The 18793-nt window shown below is 22.9% G+C and overlaps 6 non-coding genes across 6 annotated transcripts; all 6 read left to right on the top strand.

Annotated features, from left to right (window-relative positions):
* The first annotated feature begins 10000 nt into the window (after nucleotides 1–10000).
* Nucleotides 10001–10119, top strand: LOC133667132 (5S ribosomal RNA). The gene has a single exon (XR_009832291.1). It is a non-coding gene; the product is annotated as a 5S ribosomal RNA (ribosomal RNA).
* A 709-nt stretch (nucleotides 10120–10828) lies between these two features.
* On the top strand, nucleotides 10829–10947 carry LOC133667130 (5S ribosomal RNA). The gene has a single exon (XR_009832289.1). It is a non-coding gene; the product is annotated as a 5S ribosomal RNA (ribosomal RNA).
* A 708-nt stretch (nucleotides 10948–11655) lies between these two features.
* LOC133667129 (5S ribosomal RNA) lies at nucleotides 11656–11774 on the top strand. The gene has a single exon (XR_009832288.1). It is a non-coding gene; the product is annotated as a 5S ribosomal RNA (ribosomal RNA).
* Nucleotides 11775–12482: 708 nt separating this feature from the next.
* On the top strand, nucleotides 12483–12601 carry LOC133667128 (5S ribosomal RNA). The gene has a single exon (XR_009832287.1). It is a non-coding gene; the product is annotated as a 5S ribosomal RNA (ribosomal RNA).
* Nucleotides 12602–13307: 706 nt separating this feature from the next.
* On the top strand, nucleotides 13308–13426 carry LOC133667127 (5S ribosomal RNA). The gene has a single exon (XR_009832286.1). It is a non-coding gene; the product is annotated as a 5S ribosomal RNA (ribosomal RNA).
* A 706-nt stretch (nucleotides 13427–14132) lies between these two features.
* Nucleotides 14133–14251, top strand: LOC114578309 (5S ribosomal RNA). The gene has a single exon (XR_003699155.1). It is a non-coding gene; the product is annotated as a 5S ribosomal RNA (ribosomal RNA).
* Nucleotides 14252–18793: the final 4542 nt, after the last annotated feature.

Below are 18793 nucleotides of genomic sequence, written 5' to 3'. Positions count from 1 at the left end.
ATCTTGTTCTTCTGATGATTAGAATTGTTTTTTCTTTTCGATTCATTCAATTTGCTTGTTACAGCATCTTTGATTTTTATCTTTTTTGGAAATTATGTTACCGAACAATTATGTTACCGAATGTTCTTGATGGAAGGTGATATTTGACATAAAACGGAAGATCTCGAGACCATTTCCTGCATGAAAGCTGTGATCAACAATGTCACACATAGCCTCTGAATTTTCCTTCAGAAACCTGGTTTATAACACGTTTGCAGCTATTGAGAAAGGGAGAAATGTTGGGGCATCTGGTTTATCGCTAAAAACTTTCTCTCAAAAATAGCCTCGTTATAAACGTTTGTGTTTTAAACCAATCTTCATGTGTTTTCTAAAAGTTCCAAGACTGAATGACATGCACAATACAAATCATTATATTGTAACCAAAAACTTTATTTTTTGAATATAATTAATAAAATAACATTCAATGATTATATGAAATAAAATTAATATTATAAAGAAAAATATATAACATACTCATTTTTATGTTTTATGTTTTTACATGAAATATACAAAACATATGTAATACAAAAAATATGTATTTCCATGAAAATTTGCAATCTATTTATATTTTAAAATTTCAAAATTTATTTTCAAATCTTAATTAATTGAAAAATTATAAAAAAATAACAAAAAATTAAAACTGGAAAATATTAATATAAATAAATATATCTACGTATTTTTTATTACTAACATAAATTTTCACGACCTAAGAAAGTACTGTTATATATTCAAGCACTTAAAAGAAAGGAAGTGGCTTTTTTCGCAAATCACATTGAGCTGTGTGAAAAATTATGGGAAGAAAATAGAAAAACAAATTGGACTAGTCATCCTGAAAGAAAAACACGACTTAACTCAATCGAATTACTTATTTTGTTATTACAACTTGTTGAAAGTATCAATCCTCCAACAAAATCAACCACTTTCTCCGAACCAGGCTAGGCGAATTCGCAATTCGAATCCAATGGTTACAAAGTGGTCTTGTCGAGATGAAACTTCTATTGGAAAGTAACCGAATCGAATTGTGAGCGTTTCTTGATCGGCAATAAACGAACCAGAATTCATTGAAAATCATGAACGACGAAGAGACGATAAAAGGTTTCTTAATCGAAACCAATTTTCTCATCTAATCTTGTCTCAAAATAGGAGGAAAAATATCTAAAACTGATCGATTTCTAATTTTTTAACTATAAAAAGCATATTATATTTTAATACATTTGTTTTTATTGTCGAAACATTGTCGATTAGTATGATGTCTTCTGTACCATCCGTCGATAATGCTTCAATAATACATTCGTAAGGATGAAATTAGCAATACACACTTATAATTAAAAAAAAATATTGCTGTTTTTCGACACATCCGTTATCACTATTAAAGTACTATCGATGGATAATATATATTTAATAATAGTAGAAAACGTAATTTAATATTACATAAATTATTTGCAACATTTGCGGCAACATTACCATCATAGTTGATAAGAGCGAATTATCAGTATTAATAATATATTTACAAAACTATAATATAAATAGTACAATATAGAATATACAATAAAATAAGCATACAGTATGTTTTTTAATTTTCTTAATAACAATATATTAAAATTAACATAATTAATTAAATTAATGATGTAAATATGTAGAATAGATTTAAAATAACATGGTGATATTAAATAAAGATATCTGTAATTTTTTAATTTTTTAATAAAAAAAATAGTCAAAAGTTTAATATTTAGAATAGCATCGATCAGAGAAATTATAAAGTCAATGGAAAACTTATCATTAAAAGAATTTATCAATGGATCGAAGTTCATAAATATAGATCATTTTTATAATTAATCTTCGTTCAGTCAAGTTTTTTTTAACAGAAACACTTTTAACCATCTTATATTCTTCTAACGATATAAATAAAATTTAATGTTTACAATTCAAATATGAATAAAAAATTATCAGTTTTCGGTGATTTGAGGATTAAATTAAAATTATAATATAATAAATTATATTTATATTATTTATATAATTACATAAATTTATTCATAATTATACATATATATACAAATTGAATATATATTTGATAATTTCTTTGAAGAAATTCAATTTTTTTGTTTAATATTTTTCTGCATAGATGCATAGGTAGATTATTGTCTTTGTAATCTCATTCTATTAAATATTAAAATTATATTTATTATTATTATTATTATTAGTGACCAATTACAATAATAAATACTAAATATATGACATCATTATTATAAAAATTTATTCATAATTATATATATACAAATTGAATCGTTATACATTTCTTGATCGTTGATCGTTGATAATTCTTTGAAGAAATTCAATTTTTTTGTTTAATATTTTTCTGCATAGATACATAGATAGATTATTTTCTTTATAATCTCAGTTTATTAAATATTAAAATTATATTTATTATTATTAGTGACCAATTAGAATAATAAATACTAAATATGTGATATCATTATTATAAAAGATATAATATTTTAAACAAATATCTCTGATATCTATTTTATTCATCAATAAAATAAATTTTATTCCGTTATATGATAAATTTTGATACTCTATATTCTTGATGAATATTGATCCAAATATTAAACTGTAAACCAAAAATATTTTAGTATAACAATTTTACATATTTTAATCACATAAATACAATATATAAATAATATAAATAATTTTACAGTTATTTTTAAAGATAACTTATTGAAAAATTATTTCTTCACTGACTTAAATGAAATTATAGTGAAATATATTGTTAAGGATTCATTTTCAACAATTTTTTCTATTACATATAAATAATATATTCGTGAAACGTTTTAGAAGAATTGATTCTAAAGACTAAAATAAACAAAAATTAAAGTTAAAAATTAATATATAGAATGTGACCAAACAATATATTTAACAAACAAGTGATTTCTTATAAAAAAATAAAATAAAAAAAAATAGCATAAAATTTTATCGTCAAGATTTCGTTTTTATGAAAATTAAATTTTTTAATTTTTTAATTTTTTACAAATGAAATTGGATAATTTTCAATTCGAATAAATTACAACTAAATTATTAATAAAAATTCAATAATAAGAACTATGTTTAAAAACTATATTTTAAATAAACAAAAAATGTGGAATTAATTTTATTTTGTTTAAAAATTAATTTTTGGAAATGCAAATTTTAGAAATTGTTGATTATATAATTTAACTGATATATGTTCAATGATTTTTTAAAAAATCAATAAAAATTTAAATAATAAAATTTTATTCTATTCTATTCTCCATTTTTATTTAGTTTCATATTTAAAATAGCTTCTTATCAATAATTCATTTATATCTAATTGAAAATTAATTAATAATTTTTCTGAATAAAAAACTTTGAATGAAAATATTTTTTTTCATAAGGAACTTAATAAACTTTTCATAAGGAATCATATCCTATTCATTTGAATTGTTATTCAGCCATATTTTTTATTTATAATAGCAAAGTTGATATTTATAATTATTAAATCTCATAAAGTTTTATTAATTTATAAGTTCTACATTTTCAAGATATTTCATAAATTATATATTTTTATGATCTTAAAATATTTTTTGGAAAATTACAAACATTAAATAATTTACATGTAAAATCAATAAAATCAAGTAGATTAGCAGATAATTTTTAATTTTTGATTTCAATCATCAACTTCTCATTCATTTTTTTACATTTTGATTTTTATACTTTGATCAATTTCAAATACAACAAATTGATCTAAATGTGCGTATACTTATGAATTCTACATATATATATATATCATATTTTATATTATTTCTGACATCTAATTGTAACGAAACATGCAGCCATTTTTTTATTATATCGCGGGATAGATATGAAAAGCGCAATTAGTCTACGATTTCTGGAACAAAATACGGATGGCAAGAAGTTTTTTGCATTTTCTAATAATTTCGCAACGAAAAGTTTTCCGTATGAAATATCCGCGTCGACGGTAAACTTTTATTCCTGTTATCCCATGAACGCAAAGAGTTAATTGCGATGCGCACCATCGTATTGCGAAGGCATAAAATAAAGTTCATAATTGCATTCCCTTTGTCTATCATCAGTCAGCCGGCATCGCTTCATTTCTTTAATTCGTACAACTTTCAAAATCCCTTTCATGCCACAATCTCCCATCTCTTTCATTTATCTCCTCATTATAAAGAAAGATCTTTCTTCGTTAACGACAATTCCGATTGTATTATGAAAATACGACATTGTCCGTATCCGTTGCATTGATAGAATTTTTAATCGTCAATTTTTCATCTTTTCGCTATAAAAGAAGATCTCGGTTTCATGTTATTGTAGATATGATACTAGTAACGAGATATCTTGTATCGCGATTTTTATTATTCGCAATTTATATTTGTTGAATAATAATAACATATTATACAAAAATAATTTATTCAAAAATCGATGTATGATTCTGCAGACTTTTTGATTTTCTTTCGAAATTAGGTATGATTTTCAATATGATATTCATAGAAATAAATAAATGTAAATAAATATTAAATATAAGTAAAAACATATATTAGATTTTTTTACGCATAATCTTTTATTAGTAAATAGTGATTTAAGTATTTGTTTTATTTTAATAAAATAACTTTATTTTTTGAAAATTATATGATTATGATAATTATATGATTATTTCATCATATATTATTTCATCAATTAAATTCATGTATTAAACATTCTTATCAATTGTAAAAACTAATTTAGTTAATTTAATTTATTAGTTGCTGCCATTATGTCATTTTTCGATTTAAATGAATTAAAATTTAAAAGGTAGATTAATTACTTCTAATTACTAAAAAATAAACAAATATTATTAAATAAATACTTGGTATTTGTTATAGATTTTGCGGGCTAATTTTTCAATTACTATTCGACTAACTATTCTGATAAATATCTTTATCTTCAAGTCAATATCTATTTGAATGTTAAGGTTATTTGTGTATATCCCCATCTATCATTATTAGATATTTAAATCATTGCTAAAAATTGTTGACATTTTAATTATTATAATTTTGTAAAAAAAATTCTATAATAATCCTGGCTTATTTTAAAAATTTATTTTCAGAATTTCTTTTCATAATTTCTTTTTTTTCTATGAAATTTATACATTATGTAACAAGGAAAAGAAAGACATTTTTTTTTTAAATTTTTTTTGAAAATTTTATATATTTAAATGAAGATAAGAAAATTTTTTTTTATACCTATCAATACTAAATTTGAAGATTGAAAGTCTTTTTTTTAAAGTGATTCTTCAAAAGTCACAAAATTTTTTTAACTTTAAATATATTCTGTCGAACTTTGAAAAATATATCATGAATTCAAAGTTATTATATAAAAATTAAATATATTTAAATCATCGAACACTTAGCAAAATTAGAATATGATAATAATTTATATTATAAATGATAGATTATAAAAGAAATTATTAATATTTAATTATTAAATATTAATTATTAAATAACTATAAACTTATTAAATAACTAATAACTTAAACATAATATATTATACAAAATATATACTATATATTTATTTTAATTATAAAATCATCACGAGTATGGTGATTTTAATTTTGTTTTTATTTTTTATTTTATTTCATAATATTAAATCATAATATTTATGATTTAGAATGAATTTAAAATTAATTGTTATGATTTTTTTTACGAAGTTATAACAATTTAAAATACTGATAATCTTTTAGCGAATATTGATTCACTTATACTCTTTACTGTATACATATATGTAGAAAGTTAGATTTTCGAAAATATGAATTGTTGTTGTTAGATTTTTGAAAATATGAATTGTTAATTGTTAGTTTCGATTGTTAATTGTTACTATTTTACTGAATTAACTAAATAATTACATTATCTGAACTCATTGTAAAATATAATTTTTAACATTAAAATTAATATATGTAATAAATATCTTAGAAATAATCTTAAATACATCAAAAGTAATGAAATAAACAATATAGTTTCAAAATATGTATATATTAATAAGAAACAAAATACAAGTGTTTTCTGTAAAAAATAATAATTTATTTACATATCACCATTACATTAGAAAATGAAAGAAATTTGATATAATATATATATTTGAAGAATTTTTTTAATGTAACAAACATATGAAAATTTTCTTGTTTTATATTCTATATAGTTTTATAATTATACAATTATATTGACAACTCAATTTTGCTCTGTTATTAAAAATAAATGAAATATAACAAATTTAAATAAATTTAATATTTTGCATAATCCATGAACATCGAAAAGAATTCCAATTCATTTTGACATACTTTTAACTATATTGCATAATTCCGAAAAGGTCATATACCGCTATTCTTTTATTGTTCATAATTCATTAAGATTATATAATGGCATATCATGTTCTAATTGTTTTTTCAATATTGCCTATAAATTTTCGATTGGATTCAAGTCTAGATTTTAGGCTAATCAATCCAATGTTTAAAATAATTGCAACTAATATTGCACAATTTTTACCATATACTTTTAGATTCTTATTAGAACACAATACTCCTTTTATCAATTGTTCTCTATCGTTTCTCGTAATGTATCTCATCATTTCTTTTTGTATTTAAAACTTATATAATACATGTATTGATTCATTTTTTCATTAATACAATAATTTTACAATAATTTTATATATTATGAAATATATCTTTACAGAATAAGAGATCTACTATCAAATTTTATTGTTTCTTTTTATGGTGATTTATGGATTTTTATGGATCTAGCCTCATTAACGTCCATTGAATAAAATTTTATCAATTTTGGATTCATTATAATATGATGTGTTTCCAATTTTATCTACTGTCTAATATATATATTTTTAAGATTATATGATACAACGGCTACAATAAATTCTTGTGATTTTTATTAATTTCCTTGCCATTTAGCAGATTTTACGCTATCTGAATTATATAATAAAACATATGAAACTTTTTTTATTTTATAATGAGAACATTCAATTCTCCAGGAATATCGCTACAATATTTTTTTCTAATCCTTTGTATATTGGATTGTGACATTAAGTACTTTCTACATAAAATTAAAATAATTCGCAAATCAAAATATCGTTTTTATAAAGAAAATATTTTTATAAAAGAAATTATCGCATGTTGAACTTTCATTATGATTTCATTATATAGATTTCATTATAACACAATTTTATATCTAATCAATATAAATTCGATTTTCTCAAGCAGTTCTCAATATAATAAATACGAACATATTTAAAAGCAAAATTAAGTTGAATGTCAATATAACAATTTAAATCAAATGCTATAAAATTTATATAGGTTTTTTTTTAAAAATTATTGTAATTTAATATACATTTTTTCTATTGTCCTTCTTGATATAAATAAATTATTATTTTTTATAAAAAGAATTTCTATTAATTGTATGTACATTAAATATGTATGTGCATTGTAAGGATAAATATTATTCATTTTAATTTTTAAATGATTTGTAAACTAATCTTTAATATTTATTGTGATTTATCTAAATATAATATAATTGAAAAGATTTAGTAAAAATAAAAATAGTTGAAATTATTTGTAATACATAATTAATATATGAGTATAAAATACATAAATTTTCGTTAATATATAAAAATATATTGATTTTTTTTATTGATACTGATAAATTATAATTAAGTTCATAATTTCAATTCTTGCTTGAGTGAATAGTGAATAGTTTTCAATAACTCTTAATAACTTTATAAAAACATTTCTAAACTTCAAAATTGTTTCGTATTCAAAGAACAACTTCGAGAATAATATATTGAATTAGGACAATGAGTCTGAAATACAAATATTTGCAATTAAATTTACAACTAAATATTTTTAAAAGCAACACAATATTTTTATTTTTAAGTAAACATGCAAACACAGAATTCTTATATTTATATCTCATTCCAAGTAAAGTATTAATATCTGATGGAAAAATAAAAATTAATTTTGTATGATTTTCTTTTATTTAAAATTTTTCTTCGATATCAAAAATAATAATACAGATTGGAAAATAATTAATTTTAATTTTCGAAGTAATTATATAAATATATGCAAATTTTTATATAAATATATATTTTTCATATTATATATATTTCACATATTTCATATAAACATCATAAATGAGTATATTATATATCTCTTTTTTTAATATTATTTTTATTAATTATTTTTACTAATGAATGTCATAAACAAATTTAACTATACTTTAAATAAAATATTTGATCACAATAAAATATTAAAAATTAGATAAATTTAGAATAAATTAATAAACATATCTGTAGAAAATATAGGAAATATAGAAAATATATTATATGAAATTTAAAACATTTATTCATTAATTTTTTAAAATAAATATAAGCAATTTAAAAAATTTTTTATACATTTTTATACAATATCAATTCATTAATTCGTGATGTCAATCATCAGAAATTTTAAATATCGATAGTTTTCACTATTTTATTTCTAACAACTACTAAAGATATATTTGAAAATAAAATTCTTAAGAAAATTATTTTTCATTAAAAAATAATGTTACAATAATGACTTATTAAACAATAATTTTCAATTTCAATGCAATATTTATTAACAAAAAATTTTCAAATGAATTCAGATTTTATATTAATCTTATCATTCTTGTAGTGGGAACACTTACTTTAACAATAAATTATTTTTCAATTAGATGTCTCACCACCACGTTTTGAAATTGGTATCTATTAGACAATCATTATAGCTATCGTATATCCCTTTATGCTCGAGATTTTTCGTTCGATCGAATCAATAAATCGAGATTTTGCATGTTCAATGAATTTCTTACAAAAAATTTAAAATGATTTCACACATAAATCAACATATAAAATTTTTATATTTTAATATTTTATATATCTTTACATATAAAAAAAGAAAATTTGTTGAAAATTAAACTCTATATTGTTGTTTTGTGTAATATTTATAAAGCAATCGCCAAAATGCATCTTTCGTCCATCAGGATAAATATCACAGTAAAATGCCGTTTGATATCCTTCATCTTTCTTATTTCATTGAGAGCAAACATTTAACTTTCTGTTAATTTTCATTACTGCTTTCCTTCTCCCTATTGTCAATTTCTTAATGAATAGAATTAAAATTAATAATTTCATTTCATTCAATAACGAAAAATCAAACTCATTTTATTTGAACTAATTTTATTACCATATTCCATGCTTATTTAATTTATTAAAATTCAAAAACTTATAATTATTATTTGAAAATAATATTTCTATTGTGAAACTCAGACTAATGCCGAAAATGTAAGTCAATCCGCAATCATAGTATATTTTCAGATAAGAAAATATAATTATTTGATATATTATTTTATATTTTATAAGATTATATGTAAAAAGCTTAGGAATCTATACATAAAACAATATTCTAAAAAAAATCAAATATAAATATTGTTATCATTCAAATGGCCACATCAATCCAAATAATGCCTTAAAATTCTCGAATCAAAACATGAGGTGCATCACCATTCGAGTACTAAAAGATATATTTATTATATACTAAATTTAATTATAAATGAAAAAAAAAAGAAGAGAAATAATATGCAAAGAAATACAATTTGTACAAAAACATGCATTTCCAATCATTTATTTTCAGATATAAATTCTTTGAATTCAATCCAAATTATTTGAAACAGATACTCAAGATTTTATTAAAATTATGCATATCAATTTCAGGATATCATAAAAAAAAATTTACATTCAAATATTATGTAATACATACGTAATTAATTAGCATAATTTAAATTGGTGTATTTGATTGACAGATTATAAATCTTTCCATTATTGTTTTAGTCAATTTTATTGTACATAATTTGAAAAAAGAACTTATAATTTTTAAGCCAACGACCATACCACGTAGGAACTACTGGTTCTCGTTCGATCACCAAAGTCAAGCTACGTCGGGCACGGTTAGTACTTGGATGGGTGACCGCTTGGGAACACCGTGTGTTGTTGGTATTCTTTTTTTTTTTTAACCTTACAACTTTATGTATTAACTTTTACGAATTTGTACATTATTTTCTACTATCTGTACAAATTTTTAATTTCGTCGATATAAAATGCTCTCATCTTTTTAGTAAAATACCACTTGCAGTTGATATTGATTTCTTTATACTGATATTGACTAAACATCGATTTATTTCACGATTTGCTGCACGTAAGACGTACTGTCGTGTGTGACAGTGTACGTATACTTGTGTCATCGAGAATAATGATCAATTCGTCTATTTTATGACAAGGATTGAATATTTGAGGAAGGAGGAAACGAAGATGGTAGGAATGGATAGGAATTTTGAAGTTAATAGTATGTTGTATTAAATAATCATTATGGTTGAATTCTGATTTGATTGTAAATATTGAAAGCGTAGAGATAAATTGTAAAGAAATGCAATTTGAATAAAAGATTTCTACTCTTATTTTTACTCAGCTCTCGACTATCTGGTGAGTTTCGATTTATTCCAATGATTTATCCGTCTTTAATAACCGATATTATCTGTATTTTCATTTATATTTTTTAAATCTTTTGAGCTGCGTGAAAAATATGGATGCATGAATGGCGCGATATTATCTAAGTCAGTGCGTTTGACTGATAGATTGTAGATCTTTCCATTCTCGTTTAAAGTGAATTTTATAACACGCATTTCAAAAAAGCACTAATAAATCTCGTGCCAACGACCATACCACGTAGGAACTACTGGTTCTCGTTCGATCACCAAAGTCAAGCTACGTCGGGCACGGTTAGTACTTGGATGGGTGACCGCTTGGGAACACCGTGTGTTGTTGGTATTCTTTTTTTTTTTAACCTTACAACTTTATGTATTAACTTTTACGAATTTGTACATTATTTTCTACTATCTGTACAAATTTTTAATTTCGTCGATATAAAATGCTCTCATCTTTTTAGTAAAATACCACTTGCAGTTGATATTGATTTCTTTATACTGATATTGACTAAACATCGATTTATTTCACGATTTGCTGCACGTAAGACGTACTGTCGTGTGTGACAGTGTACGTATACTTGTGTCATCGAGAATAATGATCAATTCGTCTATTTTATGACAAGGATTGAATATTTGAGGAAGGAGGAAACGAAGATGGTAGGAATGGATAGGAATTTTGAAGTTAATAGTATGTTGTATTAAATAATCATTATGGTTGAATTCTGATTTGATTGTAAATATTGAAAGCGTAGAGATAAATTGTAAAGAAATGCAATTTGAATAAAAGATTTCTACTCTTATTTTTACTCAGCTCTCGACTATCTGGTGAGTTTCGATTTATTCCAATGATTTATCCGTCTTTAATAACCGATATTATCTGTATTTTCATTTATATTTTTTAAATCTTTTGAGCTGCGTGAAAATATGGATGCATGAATGGCGCGATATTATCTAAGTCAGTGCGTTTGACTGATAGATTGTAGATCTTTCCATTCTCGTTTAAAGTGAATTTTATAACACGCATTTCAAAAAAAGCACTAATAAATCTCGTGCCAACGACCATACCACGTAGGAACTACTGGTTCTCGTTCGATCACCAAAGTCAAGCTACGTCGGGCACGGTTAGTACTTGGATGGGTGACCGCTTGGGAACACCGTGTGTTGTTGGTATTCTTTTTTTTTTAACCTTACAACTTTATGTATTAACTTTTACGAATTTGTACATTATTTTCTACTATCTGTACAAATTTTTAATTTCGTCGATATAAAATGCTCTCATCTTTTTAGTAAAATACCACTTGCAGTTGATATTGATTTCTTTATACTGATATTGACTAAACATCGATTTATTTCACGATTTGCTGCACGTAAGACGTACTGTCGTGTGTGACAGTGTACGTATACTTGTGTCATCGAGAATAATGATCAATTCGTCTATTTTATGACAAGGATTGAATATTTGAGGAAGGAGGAAACGAAGATGGTAGGAATGGATAGGAATTTTGAAGTTAATAGTATGTTGTATTAAATAATCATTATGGTTGAATTCTGATTTGATTGTAAATATTGAAAGCGTAGAGATAAATTGTAAAGAAATGCAATTTGAATAAAAGATTTCTACTCTTATTTTTACTCAGCTCTCGACTATCTGGTGAGTTTCGATTTATTCCAATGATTTATCCGTCTTTAATAACCGATATTATCTGTATTTTCATTTATATTTTTTAAATCTTTTGAGCTGCGTGAAAAATATGGATGCATGAATGGCGCGATATTATCTAAGTCAGTGCGTTTGACTGATAGATTGTAGATCTTTCCATTCTCGTTTAAAGTGAATTTTATAACACGCATTTCAAAAAAAGCACTAATAAATCTCGTGCCAACGACCATACCACGTAGGAACTACTGGTTCTCGTTCGATCACCAAAGTCAAGCTACGTCGGGCACGGTTAGTACTTGGATGGGTGACCGCTTGGGAACACCGTGTGTTGTTGGTATTCTTTTTTTTTAACCTTACAACTTTATGTATTAACTTTTACGAATTTGTACATTATTTTCTACTATCTGTACAAATTTTTAATTTCGTCGATATAAAATGCTCTCATCTTTTTAGTAAAATACCACTTGCAGTTGATATTGATTTCTTTATACTGATATTGACTAAACATCGATTTATTTCACGATTTGCTGCACGTAAGACGTACTGTCGTGTGTGACAGTGTACGTATACTTGTGTCATCGAGAATAATGATCAATTCGTCTATTTTATGACAAGGATTGAATATTTGAGGAAGGAGGAAACGAAGATGGTAGGAATGGATAGGAATTTTGAAGTTAATAGTATGTTGTATTAAATAATCATTATGGTTGAATTCTGATTTGATTGTAAATATTGAAAGCGTAGAGATAAATTGTAAAGAAATGCAATTTGAATAAAAGATTTCTACTCTTATTTTTACTCAGCTCTCGACTATCTGGTGAGTTTCGATTTATTCCAATGATTTATCCGTCTTTAATAACCGATATTATCTGTATTTTCATTTATATTTTTTAAATCTTTTGAGCTGCGTGAAAAATATGGATGCATGAATGGCGCGATATTATCTAAGTCAGTGCGTTTGACTGATAGATTGTAGATCTTTCCATTCTCGTTTAAAGTGAATTTTATAACACGCATTTCAAAAAAGCACTAATAAATCTCGTGCCAACGACCATACCACGTAGGAACTACTGGTTCTCGTTCGATCACCAAAGTCAAGCTACGTCGGGCACGGTTAGTACTTGGATGGGTGACCGCTTGGGAACACCGTGTGTTGTTGGTATTCTTTTTTTTTAACTTACAACTTTATGTATTAACTTTTACGAATTTGTACATTATTTTCTACTATCTGTACAAATTTTTAATTTCGTCGATATAAAATGCTCTCATCTTTTTAGTAAAATACCACTTGCAGTTGATATTGATTTCTTTATACTGATATTGACTAAACATCGATTTATTTCACGATTTGCTGCACGTAAGACGTACTGTCGTGTGTGACAGTGTACGTATACTTGTGTCATCGAGAATAATGATCAATTCGTCTATTTTATGACAAGGATTGAATATTTGAGGAAGGAGGAAACGAAGATGGTAGGAATGGATAGGAATTTTGAAGTTAATAGTATGTTGTATTAAATAATCATTATGGTTGAATTCTGATTTGATTGTAAATATTGAAAGCGTAGAGATAAATTGTAAAGAAATGCAATTTGAATAAAAGATTTCTACTCTTATTTTTACTCAGCTCTCGACTATCTGGTGAGTTTCGATTTATTCCAATGATTTATCCGTCTTTAATAACCGATATTATCTGTATTTTCATTTATATTTTTTAAATCTTTTGAGCTGCGTGAAAAATATGGATGCATGAATGGCGCGATATTATCTAAGTCAGTGCGTTTGACTGATAGATTGTAGATCTTTCCATTCTCGTTTAAAGTGAATTTTATAACACGCATTTCAAAAAAAGCACTAATAAATCTCGTGCCAACGACCATACCACGTAGGAACTACTGGTTCTCGTTCGATCACCAAAGTCAAGCTACGTCGGGCACGGTTAGTACTTGGATGGGTGACCGCTTGGGAACACCGTGTGTTGTTGGTATTCTTTTTTTTTTTAACCTTACAACTTTATGTATTAACTTTTACGAATTTGTACATTATTTTCTACTATCTGTACAAATTTTTAATTTCGTCGATATAAAATGCTCTCATCTTTTTAGTAAAATACCACTTGCAGTTGATATTGATTTCTTTATACTGATATTGACTAAACATCGATTTATTTCACGATTTGCTGCACGTAAGACGTACTGTGACAGCATAGATATACATGTAAATTAAGTCATCGAGAATAGAGATCTATTCATAATTATTTTTGACGAACATTGATGTAGATGAGAGTTCAAAAAAGTGGAAACGGTAATGTTAATAAATAAGATTTTTGAGATTAGTAATTGTGTTAAATAAATGTCATAGTTGCTATTTGATTTAATTATAAATAATTATTTTTAAATATTGGAATTGTAAAGATTTAATTATAAAGGAATATAATTTGTCTCAAAGATTTTTTAAAAATTATATGATGTTATGAATAACTGTAATTTTATTTTATTATTTTTAGAAATCTTTCTACATCTGAATACACTTGTATATATCAGCAGTATTAATTTTCTATTTTTTAGTTTATTTTATTTTATTTTTTAATTCTATTTTTTATTTTTTAGAAGAAATTTGGTATAATAATTGAAAAATTAAAGAGACACGAAACAATATTTATCGAATGACAGAATGAAGTCAAAATAATCGTTCCTTATAAATAAAAATTTCCATCGAATATAAATAAATATTATTTATAGTTGACATAAAATCTTCGAGAAAAATTGAATATCTAATTTCTAAAATAAAAGTTACGTATATTGGCCAAAAATATTATATTTCCAAATAAAATTATATATATCTCTGAATGAAAGAAAATATTCTTATTATTCTTATGTCGTCTCGCGAGATTTCTTGTCTTCACAAATAAACATACATGCGAAAATGATAGATTATTAGTATTAAAAATAGTAAATAATGGAAGCTATTTACGCCTATGAGATTTAGGTGCGTATAAATTGTAACACATGTACTCATATAACTCTATATCAAAAGAAAATTTTTATAATAATTTTCATATAATAATAATTTCCTGCAACGGTATTACGTGGGTATTATAATACTTGATTGAAAAGAATGAGTAGAATAATAACAACCATACTTATCTGTGTCGGCTTGATTTTTAATTAAATAATACCTTGTTGCGTATGATACTTTGTATTTACAAGCTTTTGGTATTTTCTTGTGAATCATGCTGAATATTATCTACTTATATTGAATATTTTTTTATATTAATATTTGCATATTAATTATTAATTATAATAATTGATATTTTATATCAAAAAAGAGGTAGATTTATTTTTGATAAATTTTGTATTATCACATATAATATATATAAGAAAATGCTTTGCATTGTTTAATATAGATTGGATGAATACAGAATAAGTGATTTAATTCAGATTTTATTAGTATTATTGGATCGTCTCTAGTATTATATATGGATTGTCTAGAACACAATATTATTTTTTGATTGCAAAAACACATAGATTTATATTTTTTCATTTTTGATTAAAACAGTTTAAAACAGTTTAGTTAACACAGTTTTAACAAGTTAAAACAGTTAAAACAGTTAGTATTTAAATCATAATGATTTTTGATGATTGCAAAAATTAATTTTATTAATTTTTTATTAATTTTTAATAATTTTATTAAGTTTTATTAATTTTTTGGTGAATTTTTTTAAAATTGATTGGAATAATTACATATGATTCATATTTCTCTCTCTCTCTCTCTCTCTCTCTATATATATATATATATATAGTATTATATTGTATAATTGTATTTATATTTATATTTTAATTAATTTTAAAATAATAAATGTAAATGAAAAAAATATGTAAAACAAAGTGGATATGAAATATATACATATTTATACATACAAAAATAATAATTTATATTTATGATTTTATAATATTTTATAAAATTTAAATTTTACATATAATCATAAATGAAATAAATGATAAAATATAAAAATACTTGTAATTATTACATAAATAATTTTATATAATACAATTTGATACATAGGTCCGGATCTAATATAAAAATATGTTAATGATATTGCTAATAAAAAATGATATAAATAGAACTCTGGTAATAATATTAAATCATTGTTTTAAGTAAAATAATTTCTTTAAAATTGAAACAATATAGCTTTTTGCTAAAAAATTATTAGATGACATATAAAAAAAATTTTAGAAAAATTACAACTTTAGTTAGAATTACAAAGAAAATAAATAGTAAAGATCTTTTTTTTTTCATTTGAATTTCTAATGAAAAATAAAATAATATTTTTTGATTATAAAAACAAGCGACAAACACCGAAAAATATAAAAATCTATAAATTTTAAAGAATGAATCGAATATTTTCTAGCAAAAGAAAAATTGTTAAAATATTTAAATTCTTTTTTTCTATTTCATCACTTTTTTATTTTTTTTGAAATAATTACTATTTTAATTTTCATTAGAGAATCACACCATTTATTTGATTAATTGACAACTTAATAATTTTTAAATATCTGTTTAATAAATTTCCTTACAGATCACGATCTATTCCAGGTTTATAACGAATAAATACTGTATAAATATTGAGAGCTTATAACGAATAAATACTGTATGATGCAATCATTTCCTGTTTGACATAAAATAGTAATAGCGGCAGTCTGTAATAAATCTGCAAGTATCTGCAATAAATCAGTCATTTTATTGGATTTGCATCAAACATGCATCGAACGATGCAAAAAATTTTTTACGTAGTGTATTACACGTAATAATTAAAGAACTGTCAAAAATGGATTTATATTCCTCTTGCTGCAGGATTCTCAATTGAAATCACATGATATATGGTATCATATAATATGATATTTAATCATAAATCGTGATTAATGAGAAAAAGTTATTGAAACATAATATATAATAATTAGTTAAATATGGAAATATTAAAATAATTATTAATCAGTAAATTCATTGTAATTTTATAATAAATTTTATCTATACTATTTCTATAATGAATAAATTTCTTGTTAAATTACTTATTATAATTATAATTTCATAATATTTATATAAATTGATTATTTTAAAATATTTCATTAAAAGTAATTCTCAAATTTCAAATGATTTGATATTTAAATAATTTAAAATTCAAATAAATTCGAAAATCGAACATATCATATGCATTTCCATTATAAACATTAATGAATTGTTGAATTGAAATTGATTTAAAATTCATAGAAAATTGCATTTCAATATCACAATTTTAAAAGGAATATCAATTTGTTGTTTAAAATGATAATAGCAATGTAATGGAATATTTTAAAAAAATTTTTAAAATAACGTTTTTTAATAAATAAAAATAAATAACGTTAGACAAATAATCTATCTTTCAAAATAAAAATTAAATGATGATTAAATACTAAATGTTAATGAATCATAACTTTCTAATATATATATTTTATATTAATTTTAAGAATTTGAATTTAATTAATTCAATTTAACATTATTCAACATTATTTCAAATGGAAAAATTAATTCAAACTCAAATAAACTCAATAATAATTTAAATTTGAAGATTAAATTTTGAATAAATTGTATTTAAAATTGAAAAATCTACTGTATTTGAATAAAAAGAATATGTATGTATATTAAATGTATTTAATATAGTGAACAAAAAACTTAAACATCTTCCCATTCAATCCAATTCCAATTTCTTTCAAAAGGTTTGCTATTTCCCATGAATGTAGCTAACGATACCAGATATACACTTTTTCTTCGAATGTTTCAACGTAATCGAAGAAACCGATTCCAGAGTCGATCAATGCGAATGACTTGCATTGTATATATATATATACACAGTAGCTCCAAAAATTGATATATTTTCTAAAACACGATAATTTTTTTTTTTAGATTAAACTTAATGCGTTGAATTATTTTGAAAAGTTAGAATAGTTTACATGCAAAAAAATATCTTAAAAATCTTGGCTATTGATCGGGATTGTAAAAAAAATAGCAAATGTTTTTTCCAATTTTTTTATCTGTGCTTTTAATGAAAATTTAAAAAAATACATTTTGTATAAATTTATATCAATTACATATATGCTAAAAATTTTGAAATGTTGAAATAGACTAATATTATCATAATTACAAACGGTTAAAGAAAACGAAAATTATTGTTTTTTATGAGTTTCGATCAAAAATCTAAAAATATTTATTTTTTCAATGCTTTTTATTAATTTTTGCATTAACCGATATCAATAAAATTTTCAGCATATATTTACAAAATAAATAATTTGGTGAAATAAATTTGTATTTTTAATTTTTTAAAATATTGTCAAAGTCATTACTCTAAATAATATAATTAATATTAAAATTAATACTAAAGACTTCAATAACAATAATTATTCATTAATTATTAATAAAAATTATTAATGAAAATATTTCTTTAAAATAGTTTTCTTTAAATTAGATTAAATCAGTTAATAATTTTAATCATGTT

Source organism: Apis cerana, linkage group LG12 (genome assembly GCF_029169275.1).
Source record: "Apis cerana isolate GH-2021 linkage group LG12, AcerK_1.0, whole genome shotgun sequence".
NCBI lineage: Eukaryota > Metazoa > Arthropoda > Insecta > Hymenoptera > Apidae > Apis > Apis cerana.
Note: the sequence above shows the minus strand (reverse complement) of the source record. Positions and strands in the feature narration are given on the sequence as shown.